This window comes from Eriocheir sinensis, unplaced genomic scaffold, assembly GCF_024679095.1.
Source record: "Eriocheir sinensis breed Jianghai 21 unplaced genomic scaffold, ASM2467909v1 Scaffold407, whole genome shotgun sequence".
NCBI lineage: Eukaryota > Metazoa > Arthropoda > Malacostraca > Decapoda > Varunidae > Eriocheir > Eriocheir sinensis.
Genome location: NW_026111729.1, coordinates 37,149 through 54,213, shown reverse-complemented (window position 1 = coordinate 54,213; position 17,065 = coordinate 37,149).

The window sequence follows — 17,065 nt, the reverse complement described above, 5'->3', positions numbered from 1 at the left end:
ATAGGAAAAAATAGCATATATTTGAAAAATTCCCCAAAAATCCATTTAACATTCTCAGAGGTCAAAATAAGTAAAAATCATCATAAAAACGTCTTTAGAATATATGTTCCAGGTTTCAAAGCTCTATCTTATCATCTTCATTATTCGAGGGTCATAAGAAAATTTCATAAATATGAGGAAAAAGCATATATTTGAAAATTTGCCCAAAATAAAATTTTAGGTACTTAGGGGTCGCAATAGGTAAAAACCATCATTAAAACATCTCTAGAATATATGTTTCAAATTTTAGAGCACTAGCCTATCATCATTATTCGAGGGTCTCTCCAATAAAGCTTAATTTTTCCATATTTATGATATTTCCATAATGTTCAAATAAAGAATCAGCATATGTTTTACTTAAGAATACTGAATATGATCCATTTAGGGAACAATCCTTTTTCCCTCTACTCCTTACTACTCTTTATTTTCATGCTACAGAGAGCAGGAAATGAACGGTGGAAGCGGGTAGGGGGAGACCCCTCACTCCCAGCCTAGTGCCTCTGGCGACTGGCAGTGTCTTATCAGACTTCATGGCAACGTGAGTGTGCTGCTCTCGTTACTTGCTGGCTGATACAGACCCTATTTACATCAACCATGGCTTCTACGAGGCAGTCAACACTTTGCCCAGTATTTGGAGAGCCCAAAGAACATAGTGGGAGCAATTTACCAACTTACGAACAAGTAATGAAGCATTTCTTGTTTGTAAAATTCCAGCTGAAAACAACATCCTACAACCCGCCCTTGCATGCCTCTTTCAAAAGTGTTGCCACCTATCTTTTACAAGTGTGGCAGAAAGCATCTATACCATCAGTTACACCAGACAGAGTGATTGCAATGCTGAAAGACTATCATGGCAAATATGTTAATATTTTGAAAACTCAGTCATCAACTAGTATAAAAAAGGAAACATTCAATAAGAAACTAAATGACTTCAAGCAGAAGTCACATCATTTGTTTGATATCAGCGCATGCAAGTGTGTTTCGTTCTCTAAATGTTCATGTCGGAAGGAGAAGAAAGTACCGCTCAAAGAACAACCATTTTTGCTGGACCAAAGATCAGAAAGAAAAATGGCTATAGGCTCAGTTGATGTACAAGAGTCAAAGAGAATGAGAAAGAAACTTATGAGGAGTCAAGCAAGCACATCGAGGGGAATTCCTGCTTCTCAAAGCAGCATCGGAGTTGAAGATCAAGCCTTACCCGATTCTTCTTCTCAATCTTCCTCTGACAGCAGCTCATCTGATTATGAACCGAGTTCTAGCACCAAGAGACGTATTGAGAGAACAGAGACCAATTCAGCATTGGAATTGAAATCCTTGGCCATACTCTCTGATAAGACTGGTGTGTCAGACCGTGCTGCTGCTACCATTGCAACTGTTGTTTTACAAGGAGCTAATGTGGTTGGCGAGAAAGATGAAGGCATTATTATTGACAGACACAAGATAAGGAGAGCCAGGAAAAGAGTTCGACAAGAATTGCAAGAAAATTTACTCGTTGAAGAACCCTTAGAAAGCATTTATTTTGACGGGAGAAAGGATTCGACTAAGGTGAAAGATGCATCGGGTCACTTACAACTTGTGACAGAAGAACACATTTCGTTGATTCAAGAACCAGGAGCTCACTATATTGGTCATTTCACACCTGATACGGGCACTTCAAAATGCATTGCATCAACTATAATGGATTTCTTTTCTTCTAAAGAAGTGGATACATCAAAAGTTGTAGCAATAGGCTGCGACGGAACAGCAGTTAACACTGGAATGAAAGGGGGAGTCATAAGGCTGATTGAAGAGAAACTCGGAAGACCAGTGCATTGGTTTGTGTGTTTATTGCACGCAAACGAGCTTCCTCTAAGACATCTTATTCACGCAATAGATGGGAAAACTACAGGACCAAGCACTTTCACCGGCACAATAGGCAAACAATTGGCTGACTGTGAGAAGAATGAAGTTATAGAATTTGAACCAATACAGAGTGAAAACATAATAGTTGACAAAGGCATCTTGAGTACCGATCAAAAGTACCTTCTCATGATTTATTCGGCTGTCTCGAGTGGTATTTGTCCACAAAACTTGGCCAAAATGAACCCTGGAAAAATAAATCATGCTAGATGGTTGACAACTGCCAATAGTATTCTAAGACTTTATATTTCAACAGTTGCGCCCTCTGAGACACTGAAAATATTGGTGCAGTACATCATGAAAGTCTACATTCCTGTTTGGTTCCAAATTAAGTGTAACCCTTCCGCAGATCAGGGAGCCAAACATTTACACCAACTGATTCTCAAGTCTCAGTTTCTTCCAGAGAAATACCGCACGATTGTGAACAAAGTCATCCAAAACAACTCCTATTTTGCACACAGCGAGAATCTTTTGCTTGCCATGATATACGATACGAATGATGTCATCCGAAAACTGGGAATCAGTAGGATAATAAAAGCTAGAACAGCAGGACAAACCTCTTTGAGGCAATTTAAACTGCCCAAATTGATGTTCGATGCCCAAGAGTGTCATTTTATGATCAATTGGCAAACAACCCAACTGGCGGAACCTCCTGTGACAAAGCATCTGTCGACTGATCTTCTCACTGACATTCAGAGGGGATCAGCCGACTTACCTCCCCTAACGTCATTCTGCAACAACACCCAGGCAGTGGAGAGATGCATCAAAATGGTGACAGATGCTTCTTCCATTGTTGTGGGGATGGAATCAAGAGACGGACTAATACGAAGTAAATTAGAAGGGAGGAAAAGACTTCCCAGGTTCGAAACCAAGAAAGATTATTCATTCTAATAAATGGCCTCATTCATATGGTAGGGCGGATGGGATGGGTGGGGCGGAACTCGACGTACACCCACCTCCTCGTGGTGAGTTCTGGATTATTTTTTGTATTGTGTGATACTATCACAATATATAAATAAACTAAGAGGTGTACCATTTTCTACCCGGAACCACAAGCCAAAGGTAACTAACAATGACCCTAATTTATGCAAATTGCACGAAAAACATTTTTTTGTGAAAAACATAATGCTATTCAGTAATAAAATATGATGCAATTATAGTAATTTTACGAAAGTTAGTCATTTTAAGAGTGACTATAGAACCATGAAGGTGATAAGCTAGAGCTCTAATATTTGAAACACATATTCTAGAGATGTTTTAATGATGTTTTTTTTACCTATTGCGACCCCTAAGTACCCAAAAATTAATTTTGGGAAAATTTTCAATTATATGTTTTTTCCTTATATTTTAGAAATTTTCTTATGAACCTCGAATAATGAAGATGATAAGATAGAGCTTTGAAACCTGGAACATATGTTCTAGAGACGTTTTTATGATGATTTTTACCTATTGTGACCTCTGAGAATGCTAAATGGATTATTGGAGAATTTTTCAAATATATGCTATTTTTTCCTATTTTTGAAATTTTCAAACGACCCTCGAATCATGAAGGAATCAACCTAGGAGTCAAAAATTTTGCACACATCGTTTTTATGCACTTCCACAACTTTTCCACACTATTGTAAAACCGAACTCCAAAAAGTTGAAAAAACGCTCCACCCTAAATTATACACACCAGATTATTTTCACATATTTCTAATAGTCTTTTACCATAACTATTATCGACACCATGATCCTCAGAATTTCTTTTAATGGGAATCCCTAACGGCAACAGTTTTTCCACCACTTCTACATTTTCTCTCAAACAGTGATCTTCTATAGCAATATGAGCATCACTTTCAAGAACATCTTCTTTGATACCTGTCCGTGCATTAAAATCACCACAAATAATATTGCAATAATTACCGTCGTTGTAATCCACCAGAAAATGTTCAAGGTCATCGAACAACTGAATATTACCATAACGAGCACTACTCGGGGGGAGGTACACTGACATTATAAGAACATGTTCCTGCAGTCCGAGGTATGCTTTATCAATGCATACAGACACAAAAGCTTCGGACTTAGTTCGAACGACTTTCCAAAATGGTGTCAAGACGTTTTTAACAGCAATCATGATTCCCCCTGATTTAAAGGTACTCAGAACTCTCCTACACAAATACACTACAGAAAAACCTATGTCCACAAATCTTTCTTTGACAAAATCCATATCAATTTCATCACACTTGGTCTCACTGAAACACAAAATATCATGATTTACACACATATCAGTAAACTCTGATACACATAGTTTGCTCTTAATGCCACCAACATTGAGTGAAAGGATAGAAATTTGTCGTGTCATCAGAACACTCGCAGCCTCACACGTTGCTTCAGTAGTGGGTTTGTCAGTTCCAGACAAGGCATTGACCCGTGCTCTCTACTTTACCTATTCTGGCTCGTTCCATATCAGGTGTTTCATTTTCAATCTCCTCCAGTCAGGAGACGTTATTCTGACTTTATATAAGTCATCGGGAGTTTCAATCTCGACTGCACTGTTCGGAGCGTCGTTCAGCCATGCCACTATTTTTCCTTTCCGTGTCGTCACATTTTTCACATTTGCCTGCTCCTTCGCCATTTTCATCATTGTTGCTCTCATCGGTATTAGGTCTTCATTAACAAATATTTTCATATTCTTCTTCTTCAACTCAGGTTTTTTACCAATCATTTTTTTTTTTTTCGACAACAGAAACGAGCAATCACTGGTCGCTTGCCGTCGTTCCGCTTCCCCAGGCGATGAACCACAGAGATGTCTCGTTGATCCAGACTCACGCACATTTTCGATGCAAGCTCGACCACTTTTTCCTCCAATCTTCCGTCTGTTTCCTCTATTTCCTCCTCCAATCCTTAGATACGCAAGTTGTCTGATCTCTGGTATTGTTCAAGCTTATCATTCTCGTACTTCAATAATAAAACTTGCCTTTGAGCCTGTAAGTTTCCAGTCGATGTGTCCTTGAAAGTTTGAAGCATCTGGTTCGTGGCGGCCAACATAGCTGTTGACACTGCTACACTTATCACTTTGAATATTTCAGGCACTATAATTTCCAGAATATCTTTCACGTTTTTTGTCACATATTTTCTTCTTCCTAGAGAGACAGTTTGCAACTCTCCTTCCACCTTCTCCCTTACTGTGGCTTCGATATCCAAACAAGCTCCCTCTGCCATAGCGATCGTATGAGGAATCGTTGGAGGAACAGAGCAACACGTCCTCACTCTTCGAGCTCCAACCAGAGAGGAGTGACAGAGAGAGTTATTAGAATCTTTGCTGGTGCTGGATGGAGCTGGATGGAATACACTAACACTACAGAGAGAGACATATAGAGAGACTTATTAGAACCTTTGCTAGGGTTGGATGGAGCTGGATGGGATACACTAACACTACAGAGAGAGACATATATAGAGACTTATTAGAACCTTTGCTGGGGTTGGATGGAGCTGGATGGGATACACTAACACTGCAGAGAGAGACATATAGAGAGACTTATTAGAATCTTTGCTAGGGTTGGATGGAGCTGGATGGGATACACTGACAGCAGAGAGAGTGACAGATGGATAATAGTGGACTCCTAGTGGCTGATTTTGATCATGAATGTGATAATGGGTAATGATGAAGATGATGAAAATAATGAAGAGGACAGACAGAGAACTAGATAGGGATAGTTATTAGAGCCTTTGCTGGAGGTGGATGAAGTGGATGGGGTACACTAACAATAGATAAAATGGAATATGGTGGATTAAGTGAATGGCTGTGATGATGATGATGATGATGAGGAGGAGGAGGAGGAGGAAGAGGAGGAGGAGGAGGAGGAGGGCTGGATGAAAATGATGGTACACTAACAGCAGAGAGCAACAGATGAGGAACAGTGGACTAATATTGACTGATTGTGATGATTATTGTGATGATGATGATGAGGGCGAGGAGGAAAACTATGGTACACTAACAGCAGACAGACAGGATGAAAAAGTAATTGTAACTGTAATTATTTTTTTCAAGTGTAATTACTCCAACCCTGGTGACGAGTGCCCCGCCTGCCTGCCCGTCCGCTCGCCTGGCTGCCTACTCTTCTCCTCCTTCCAGCGTGCCAGTGCCAGACCTCCAGCCGGTTACTGAAAGTGAATCGGCTCAGAAGTGCCAGCGATTGGGTTAGTATGTCACCCCCTTTTTCTCTCTTCCTCCTCCTTCTTCCCCTTCCCTCACTCTCTCTTCCTTCGCCCTCTCACATATCCAGCCTCACCATATTGTTCACCCAGGTCTAGTTTAGTCTTCATCCATCTCTTCTTCACCCTCTTCTTGCATCCATGTCTTTAGTATGTCGCCCACCACGCCCCTTCCTCTCCCCTCTCTCCCCTCTCTTTCTCTCCCCCTCGCCCACTCATACATCCAGCCTCACAATATGGTTCATCCAGTTCTAGTTTAGTCTTCATCCATCTCTTCTACACCCTTTTCTTGCATCCATGTCTTTAGTATGTCACCCACCACGCCCCTTCCTCTTCCTCTCTCCTCTCTCGTTCGCCCTCCCTGACATCTAGTTCCACCATATGGTTCATCCGCTCCACTTTAGTCGTCATCCACTTTTCTCGTACCGTTTTGTTGCATCCATGTCTTAAGGTTGATGGATAAGACTTCATTAATCACTATATTTTTTTCTCGTATGAACTCGGATCAAAAAACTTTCCTTTGCGTATGACAATGCCTCGCCCAGCACCAGATCTTTCCTTCTCCCTTCTTCCCTTCTTCCCCTCCTTCCTTCTTTCCTCCCTCCTTTTCTCCTCCATTGCTTCTTTCTTCTTTCTCCTTCCTCCCTTCCTCCTTTCCTTCTTAATTCCTTCTTTTTTTCCCTTTCCTCTGTTCCTTCCCTTCCTCCTAGCTTCAAAGACATATCAACACAGTATATACCCTACCCTTAAATAAACCCTCCACCCCCCTCTACCCCTCCCTCTCTGACGTCACAACCCCCCCACACACACACACACCTGTACACGCCACGCACGCACACAGCCAGCCAACCATCCACGTGTACATGCTTTTTGTTTGTTTGTTTTATGGACGAAGACTACGGACAATGCGTCGCTCGTAAAACACTCTTATACTCCACCGGGACCTCAAGACCTGTATCGCAAATGGGTACGGTGGATGAGTTTTTGGTGCGTGGAGAGCGAGGAAAACTGGATATGGAAGTGGGTGAGTGGAACGAGCTCAGCGGTACCCTTGTGATCGCGGCAAATGAGACTGAGAGTATAAAGGGAAAGGTACTGTAGGTGTGTTTATGAAGGGGATGATATGGTACACAGAATGGGTTAAGAAATGGTTCGTGTACGTTCTTTAGGCCTTTTGCAGACACTTTATATCTCTGGAAATGTACTGTGGGTGTGTTTATGGCCAAGGATGACATGGTACACAGAATAGGTTAACCACAGCAGTGTCCCCCTCTTCCCTCCCCGGCAGTTGAACACAACTGTTGTGACACTCTGCTGCCACCTTGATAATTCATGTATAATGTATTCATAATGTATAATTCAGCCTCGAGAATGCCAGACGATAGGGGAAGGGAAAGGAGGGGAAAGGCAGAACGGTGTGTATATTTTAGGAGAGTAATTTGTCCTTTTTTTCTGCACCTTCGTGACGCAACGAAAGGAAAAACCTCATAGCAATAGAACAAAAAAGAGAAAAGGGGGAAAAATTAGGAGGGAATGAAAGAAAGAAAATAAGAAAAAGAAACGAAAAGAACGACAGAAAAGAAAAATGAAGAGAGGAAGAAATAATAAAAAAAAGAAAAAGGGAATATAAAGAAAATGAGAAAGAAAGTGACCGAAAAAAACATTAAATACATATATGAGAAAAAGGTTTAGTGATCAAGACGCCATTGGAAGATAAATAAGAGGGAACACAAGAAATAAAAACAAGTAAACAGATAAATAAAACAGCTAACATTTGAACGACTACACATGAAACGACCCCCACTAGAAACCAACACGCCGCTAAAACATAACCAAACAAATAAACTAATAAATAAACACCCAAAAACACGCACTGCTAAACATTCTAATCCCCACACATAAAACACCAGCCACATGCAATAGCTGCCCATCACGCCATTCATATAAACAGCTAAACAAATAAATGGAGAGATTAATATAACACTCGCATGTAAACAGTTTAATGGCTCGACATAAAGCACCACCTGTAGCCAGCACGCCGTTAGCATGATGCACTCCCCCATGACTCACGGAGCGGCGACCACAGAGTTATATACTAGAGGGTTCTACTCCAGTCTCTCGCCACGGTGAGAGGTGAAGCCACTGCCCCTGCCTGTAACTCTGTGCTCGGCCGCCACAGGGTGAAGGATTGGCGGCTTTTCCATGATTCCACATGTTTACACTTAACCACTATTAGCTAGCCACCATTATGATATTTTGGAAAACCGAGCCGATCATCGTGTTGATGAGACATTGCTGCGTATCATCATCACAAATGTATTGCACTTAGGTAAGCACCTACAATAAAATAATGAGAAAAATACATGGTAGTGTATAAACATTTTTGTTAACCTTTTTTGCTTCAACTCCTTGTCATTCATGTACTTTTTATTGCATTAGATTCTCGTTTACAGTTGCAAATTCAGCACATCTTCCCGATTCAGATGGTATATGAAATGTACCAATGTAACAATAATCAGAGGTAAAAAATGGACAAGAAAATAACAAGTCTTTCTGACAGAGGATCGCCGAGGCGCTGCTAGCTTGATAATAGCACTAGTAGACATAAATATGTAATGTTAAATTTATCTGTCTCGCCATCCGTCACCCTAAGATGGCCGCCAGTTGCTTCAAAATCCAGGCTCTGGGAACCCTCTATGTATTTAACTCTGTAGGGGCGACAGAGCGGCCAGGGCAGCGGCATCAACGGACGGGCACCACGCAACTGTTTTTGCTCTCTCGAACGGGCTGACAATTCCGTGTTTTATAATGAGTTACGCGCTTAGCAGTTATGCATCTATGTCATCATAAACACAGGCGAGGGAGTGATTTAGAGCCGAGTAATGACGTAGGTGAGAGCCGGCTGTGATGTTGTTGTGTCTATTAGTGAGTCAGAAGTGTGTTTTAATTTGTTGTGTTCACGTAGTTGTAGTTAGCATTTACACTCAAAGGTACAAAAATAATTACTCTATGAAAATAGCTGCGTATATGAGAGCCGGCAGCGTTGATGTGCAATAGCGGCTCAGATGTATGTTCTAACTTGTTTGTACGCAGCTGTAGCTGTATTCTAACTGTCGCAGGTAGAAATTTGTTACTGACTGGATATCCCGCAGAGTTTATCAGATTTGAAGCCAGGGTGGTGTTGTCTTGCTTCGATATCTATATTTCTTCTTGTTGTATTTAATTACTTGTAGTTTCATACTTTTTACAGTAGAGGGAATAACCGAGGGAAAAAATAAAAGTAATGTAAGAAAACCGACGCAAAGTTTAAGGTATTGAATCATAATCGCTCTGTCCTGCTTTTCTTTTCTTCTACGTTTGCCCTAGAGCGCCAGTAGGCTTTCTTGACGGGTAGATGGAGGTACATCAGTAGAGGGACATCAATGGAAGTACACGAACTCGCGATCTGAAGTTGAAAAAGCCAAGTTGATGAAAAATAAGCAAGTGCAGAGATTTAGCATCACTTATGCAACTGATGTCGGACGGAGCGGTCCAAATCCCCAGGTACTTCAGGACAAGGGCATTTATCAAGTTGAAGAAAAGACGGCGACAGTAAGATATGGATATGAAGGAAGGGCAATGGTTACGAGTTATTACTAGGACTGGAATCTTGTAAACTCTGCGGGGTTTTCTTGCGTTAGTTTATTTTTTTTGCACCCGACTGCCTCTACTGTATGTAATAAAACTACATTTAGGTAAATCTCTCTCTCTCTCTCTCTCTCTCTCTCTCTCTCGTTCGGTAAATTGCGAAAAGGGGGTCGCAGAAGGTCTAACTATCGAGATGCTTACGGCAAACATGTTGGGGAGGCGGTGGCCGAGTGGTCAGCGTGGATGTGGTAATCCCGAGGACCCGGGTTCAAATCCCATCGCAAGACGCTGACAATTTTCAACCATCGTCAAGTGGCGGAAGGTTACCTACGTGCTGCCCCAGATCTATAATTTACCTTTACTTCACCGACTTCAGTCAAGAGGAGCACCGGGGGCCAGCATGGGCCAAGCAAGAGTCAGATATCACGGCAATCACTATAAATAAAATTCACCTGCGCCGCTCACGTTCTGGGGCCGTCCACTACTACCCCAAAAGAGAACGAGCCTACCGGTGCTATGGCCATGTAAAAAAAGAATAAAGGGCTTCGCAGAGATAGTGTTTGACCGACAGACAGGATTTGACCGACAGAACTGAAGAAAACAAAAACATTGCAGTAATTCTTGCCATTAGCTCGCCGCGTTAATAATGAAACGAGTCTTTTTTTATCTTTTGCTGTGCTTACACGTCGAGGCAGATAAAAGATGGAGAAGACTGAGTGCTCGCTAATTAATGCACATCAACCAATACAAAAAAAAGACTAGAAAAAATGAATCAAAGAATGGACCGAGACAAATGACCGCTAAAACACAAATCACAAACACTCAAACCATGCTGCGGAGAATAACAAAAGGAACAAAAAAACTGAGGAATTAAAAATAAATACGAGAACAGACAGTGACAAATGACTGCACGAACAAAACAAACTAAAAAAAGGTCAAATAATGCTTAGGAAAAAACTAAACTACTACAAATGATGATAAGAACCATTTCCTGTTTCGTCACGCTACCGATGCTTTCTTTTTTATTCTTTTTCTTGCGCCGAGAGACCAACAAGGAGGAAGACAGAGATGAGAGGGGGGTAAAGAGGGAGGGAAGGAGGATGAGTGGTGCTTGATGGCGGAAGAAAGGGAGAAGAAAAGATGGAAATGGGGGAGAGGGGAAAGATGAGAGGGAGGATGCGAAAGAGAAAGAGAGAAATACAGATGAATGGGTGGAAGAGACGGTGGGAAGAAAGATGAGAGTGATGCTGCAAAAGAGAGAGAGGGAGTGTGAGTGTACCTTACCGACGGGAGGGAGGGAGATGAATGTAGAGGAGGTGGAGAGAAGAGAGACGAGAAGGAGGCTGAATGTAGAGGAGATGGAAACAAGAGAGACGAGAGGGAGGCTGTGTAACGCTGAGGCTAAGTGAGTGGATGTGTGGAAGGAGATGGGAGAAGATGACTGTAGCGTGGTGGAAGAGATGGAAGGAAGGGAGATGAGAGGGATGCTGGGTAACGGGAGGAGGGAGTGTGTGGATTGGTGGAAGAGAGGGAAGGGAGAAGATATGTGTGGAGGCAAGGAAGAGAGATAAAGATAGTGGGTTAAGGAGAAGGAGAAAAGAAGAGGGGTGTTATGTGGTGGTGAGAGGGTTACCTGAGAGGGGTGGGTGAGAGGGATAGGTGAGTGAGAGTTAGTGTGGGAGCGAGGGTGAGGGAGTGAGGGAGCGGAGAGGAGAGTGGTAAGGAGAAAAAGAAGAAAAAAAAGAGCTGCTACTTGGCAAAACAAAACGAACCTACTTTAAGCAACCCCGCACTTTTCTTTTCCTTTTCCTGGCTAACCCGCTCCGCCCTCCCTGCTCTCCCATGGTTAAGAAAGACTGTGTGCGCTCGGTTGCTGGGCGAGTCGAGGGAAGGGAGGGAAGAGGCAGAGTTGCCTGGAGACGGTAGAGTTGGTAAGTGGATTGGTTAGTGAGTGGAGGCAAGGAGAAGGAGGAGGTGGAAAGTCGAGTAGCGATGTGTTGAGGGTGGTGTGGGGGTGGGTTTGTGGGTGGATGGAGGTGTGGGGGGAGATGGGTGTTGTGGGCAGTGGGCGTGGGACGGTTTATGGGGGGCAGGCGGGGAGGACACGGGTGGAGGGGGCGGTGGGTGGTGGGTTAGTGGGTGGAGGCGAGGGTGGAGATGGGTGTGTCAATGGAATGATGGGAGCGGTGGCCGAGTGGTCAGCGTGCGGGAGTGGTGAGCCTGAGGGCCCACGTTCGAGTCCCACCGAAGCACGCTGACAATTTTTAACCTTCGACGAGGTGTGGAAGCCCACCCACATGATGGCCAGGTGAATTAACCCTAACTTGAGCGGCCTCGTTCAGGTGGAGCGCCCAGGGGCAGCATGGGCCAGGCAAGAGTCCTACATCACGGCAGCCACTCTAAATAAGATTCACTGAAATTGTGCCTGCGACGCTAACTGCCTGGCGTCGTCCAAGGAACCCTTTAAGAGAGCCTGCCGGCGAAATAGGCATCACCTAAAAGAAGGTGGTTAGGTGAGTCGGTGAAAGGTTGCGACAGTGGGTCAGTGGGTGGGTGAATGGGTGGATTAGTGGGTGAGTGGAGGCAGCGGGCGCGCGGCACGGCAGCTCTCCCGCCAGGAGCCTCCTCCGCCTGTCGTGTGTTGGACAGTTATTGAAGCAGCGAGGCTCAGGCTGAGGACACGCGCTAGGCTGGGACGGTGTGGCGAAGGGGGGGGGGGGGGGGGGGGTGGAGGGGGCTGAAGCATTTTGGGAAGGGAGCTCTGCATCCACCCTGAAGCACCACGTCACCACCACCACCACCACCCAGGGCTGGAGTGGGTACAAGCGTGGTGTATTCGGATAGGAATACTTCTTGAAAGTATTCATGAGTACTTTTTATTGGAAAATATTTTCTAAACGTAAGTGGGTATGGCACTGTGCCACAGCATTCAGTACAGGGGTGTCACCTTACAACGTGCAAGGAACAACGGCTGCTATTTCTGATAATATTTTTTTTAAGTATTCGTCAGATTATTCGCAGAATACGAATACTTTTCCCTTGTATTTGAATACGAATGGGAATACTTTAATTTCCATCAATAATTATTGGAATACGAATATGAATACACAAAGAACCGTATTCGAGTGTATTATACTATGAATACCGAGTATGAGTACGTCATCCCTGCCACAACCACCATCACCACCGCGTCACCTTCACCACCAGCCACTTGAATAACTAACACATCACGCAGGCATTCAAGACACCAAGAAAGCAGGCAAGCATGCAGACAGGAGCAAGCATACAACTCCAACACACTATAACTGCTAACACTGCCACAACAACCACCGACACTACCACCGCGTCCCCGGTGTTTCAACCGTACACTACCACCACCACAACCACCAACGTAACCTCGACCACCTATGATCAACCACTGCCATCACCGAGTTACCATTGCTTCATCCTTACACTACCACCACCACCACACCCTACCACAACCACCACCAGTACCTCATCCATGACTCGCCCGCCGCCACACCCTCCTTCTCGCCCGCACGTGGCGGGGTGGGGTGGGGGGGAGAGAGAGAGAGAGAGGGCGGTGGAAGAGGAGAGGGTTGAAGCATTTTGGGAAGGGAGCTCTGCATCCACCCTGAAGCACCACATCACCACCACCACCACCACCACCCAGGGCTGGAGTGGGTACAAGCGTGGTGTATTCGGATAGGAATACTTCTTGAAAGTATTCATGAGTACTTTTTATTGGAAAATATTTTCTAAACGAAAGCGGGTATGGCACTCTGCTAAAGTTATGCAACAGTAAAGTGAGGTCATGAACAGTGCCATGGCTGGTGCCAGCATTCAGTACAGGGGTGTCACCTCACAACGTGATAAGAACAACGGCTGTTATTTCTGGTAATAAAAAAAAAATTCGTCAGATTATTCGCAGAATACGAATATTTTTCCCTTCTATTCGAATACAAATGAGAATACTTTGATTTCCATCAATAATTATTCGAATACGAATAGTACACCCAAATACGGTATTCGAATGTCTACTCGAATACGAATACTCCATCCCTGCTCTTACCTTTGTGCTTGTACTTTTTTTCCATATAGATATTTGTTTTTTTTCTCTTTTTCGTTACTTATTTTTTCCTTCAGTTTATATATACCAACACCTGAGACGGTCCCGTAACACTGTTCATGACCTGACGCCTGCCGGAGACAGTGAAGCTGCAGACGAGGTGCCCTCCGAGTTGCGGGAAGCCTCTGATTAAGGAACTGGTGCTAACGACGAGGTGACCTCCGAGTTGCGGGAAGCCTCTGTTGGCACTATTACTACCGTATATCTTATCTTTTCTGTTCTTATTGTCTAGACATTATGTTACTGTTATACTTCCCACACGCTGCACTTTCGTTTTTATCGTATCAGTAATGCTAGTAATGCTGATAACAATACAACTACAACTCCTCCTCCAACAACTACTACCACTATACTACTTCTACTACTACTACGTACTACTACTACTACTTTTGCTACGGCTATTACTACTACTGCTGCTGCTAGAGTTGTGTGTTTGAATACGAATACTTCAAACTCCGACGAATACGAATACGAATTCGAATACACTGCATTGTTTTTAATTCGAATACAAATACGAATACTTCTTGAAAGTATTCATGAATATTTTTTATTGGAAAATACCTTCTTAACGTAACTGCATGGGTAGAGCACTGTTCTAAAGTTATGCAGCAGTAAAGTGAAGTCACGAACAGTGACATGGCTGGTGCCAGCATTCAGTACAGGGGTGTCACCTTACAACGTGCAAGGAACAACGGCTGCTATTTCTGATACTAATTTTTTAAAGTATTCGTCAGATTATTCGCAGAATACGAATACTTTTCCCTTGTATTTGAATACGAATGGGAATACTTTAATTTCCATCAATAATTATTGGAATACGAATATGAATACACAAAGTACCGTATTCGAGTGTATTATACTATGAATATCGAGTATGAGTACGTCATCCCTGCCACAACCACCATCACCACCGCGTCACCACCCCTTCACCACCAGCCACTTGAATAACTAACCGAACTACATCACGCAGGCATTCAAGACACCAAGAAAGCAGGCAAGCATGCAGACAGGAGCAAGCAGACAACTCCAACACACTATAACTGCTAACACTGCCACAACAACCACCGCCACTACCACCGCGTCCCCGGTGTTTCAACCCTACACTACCACCACCACAACCACCAACGTAACCTCGACCACCACCCTAATATGATCAACCACTACCATCACCGAGTTACCATTGCTTCATCCTTACACTACCACCACCACCACCACACCCTACCACAACCACCACCAGTACCACTTAACGCGCGCACTCCACTCATCCATGACTCGCCCGCCGCAACACCCTCCTTCTCGCCCTCACACACGCCTTCCAGTCCTCGGGCGCGGCGTGACGGAGGCGAGGACTAATGTGATATACGGGGACTTGCGAGATTCGACAATACCATTAGGGAAATGACGGCGGCGTCCCTGAAGCGGCCTCAGTGACGAAGTGAGTGAAGGGAGAAAGAGAGAGGAGGGGAGAAGAAGGAAAGATGGGGGGAGGGAAAACGACTGGAGGGGAAGAGAAGGGACGGGAGGTGGAGGAGGAAGTGGGTGGAGGAAGGGAGTGGCAAGAAAAATTGGTGGGTAGGAGGAAAATGAGAGGGAAGGAGGTGGGAAGGGGTGGATGAGAAGATAATATGAGGAGGAGGAACAGGAGGAGGAGGAAAAGAGGGAGAGAGAGAGAGAGGCAAGAGATTGGTTAAAAGAGGATTGGAGAATGGCGACAATGAAGATGAGGTGGAGGAGGGCGAGGTGGAGGAGGAGGAGGAGGAGGAGGAGGAGGAGGACGAAGGGAGAAATGTGGATAAAATAAAGAGGTGGAAGTGAGGAAAAAAAAGGTTAATGTTAAAACGGTTGAAGAACTAACCAAAAGAAAAGCAGAAAAAGATGACGAAAAAATGAAAAATAAGAGACATGAAGCGTGGCAATGCTGTTCTTTCTATCCACAAACCCTTCTTCCAAAAACTTATTCCTGCTATAGCCGTGCTCTTGACTACAGAAACTAGAAGGGAAAAAAGAGGTACTGGAGGGAAGAAGAACGAGAGAGAATGGTAGATAAAAGTAGAAGGTAGGAGAGAAAAAAACGGATCTGGGAGGAATAGAAGAGGGAGAACGCGAGAAAGAGCTGGTGGAAGAAAATAATTAAGAGGAGGAAGAATAACGAAAACAAATAATACGAAGAAAACAAAGAATGCAAGAAGAAAAGAGGGCGTTAAGAGGTGCACCGCGGGGGAGAAAAACGTAGACGCCGAGGTGAAGTTTATCTATATCCCATTGATTGAGAAGTTTATATATATCCTACTGATTGAGAAGTTTATATATATCCTACTGATTGAGAAGTTTATATATATCCTACTGATTGAGAAGTTTATCTATATCCCACTGATTGAGAAGTTTATATATATCCTACTGATTGAGAAGCTTATATATATATACTACTGATTGAGAAGTTTATATATATACTACTGATTGATATATACTACTGATTGAGAAGTTTATATATATCCTACTGATTGAGAAGCTTATATATAATATATCCTACTGATTGAGAAGTTTATATATACTACTGATTGAGAAGTTTATATATATACTACTGATTGAGAAGTTTATATATTTTATATATACTACTGATTGAGAAGTTTATATATATACTACTGTTGAGAAGTTTATATATATACTACTGATTGAGAAGTTTTTATATATATATATATATATATATATATATATATATATATATATATATATATATATATATATATATATATATATATATATATATATATATATATACTGCTGTGTGTGAAGTTTATATATATACTACTTAGATCGCACTCTCACAAATCAGAGAGAAATGCAAATCCTGTTCTGGTTCCGTCATAACGAAGGGCGGAGAGGAAGGTGTAGCAAGGCCAAGGTGACATGTAGCACGCGCCCACCTGAGGACGCGGCGGTAGGGAGCTAATTACAGGTGGCCGCGGCGGGTGATTACGGACAAACAGGTAAGAACATAAGCCAGAGACGAGGTAGAACACATTATAGGAATTTTCTGTGATTATTTAAGAGATATGGACCTTTACTCTCTCTCTCTCTCTCTCTCTCTCTCTCTCTCTCGAAAACCTCATCTCTTCCTCTCTTTCCACTACTCTTCGTTCTCTCGCCTTCTCATTCTCCTGCTCCTCCATCTCC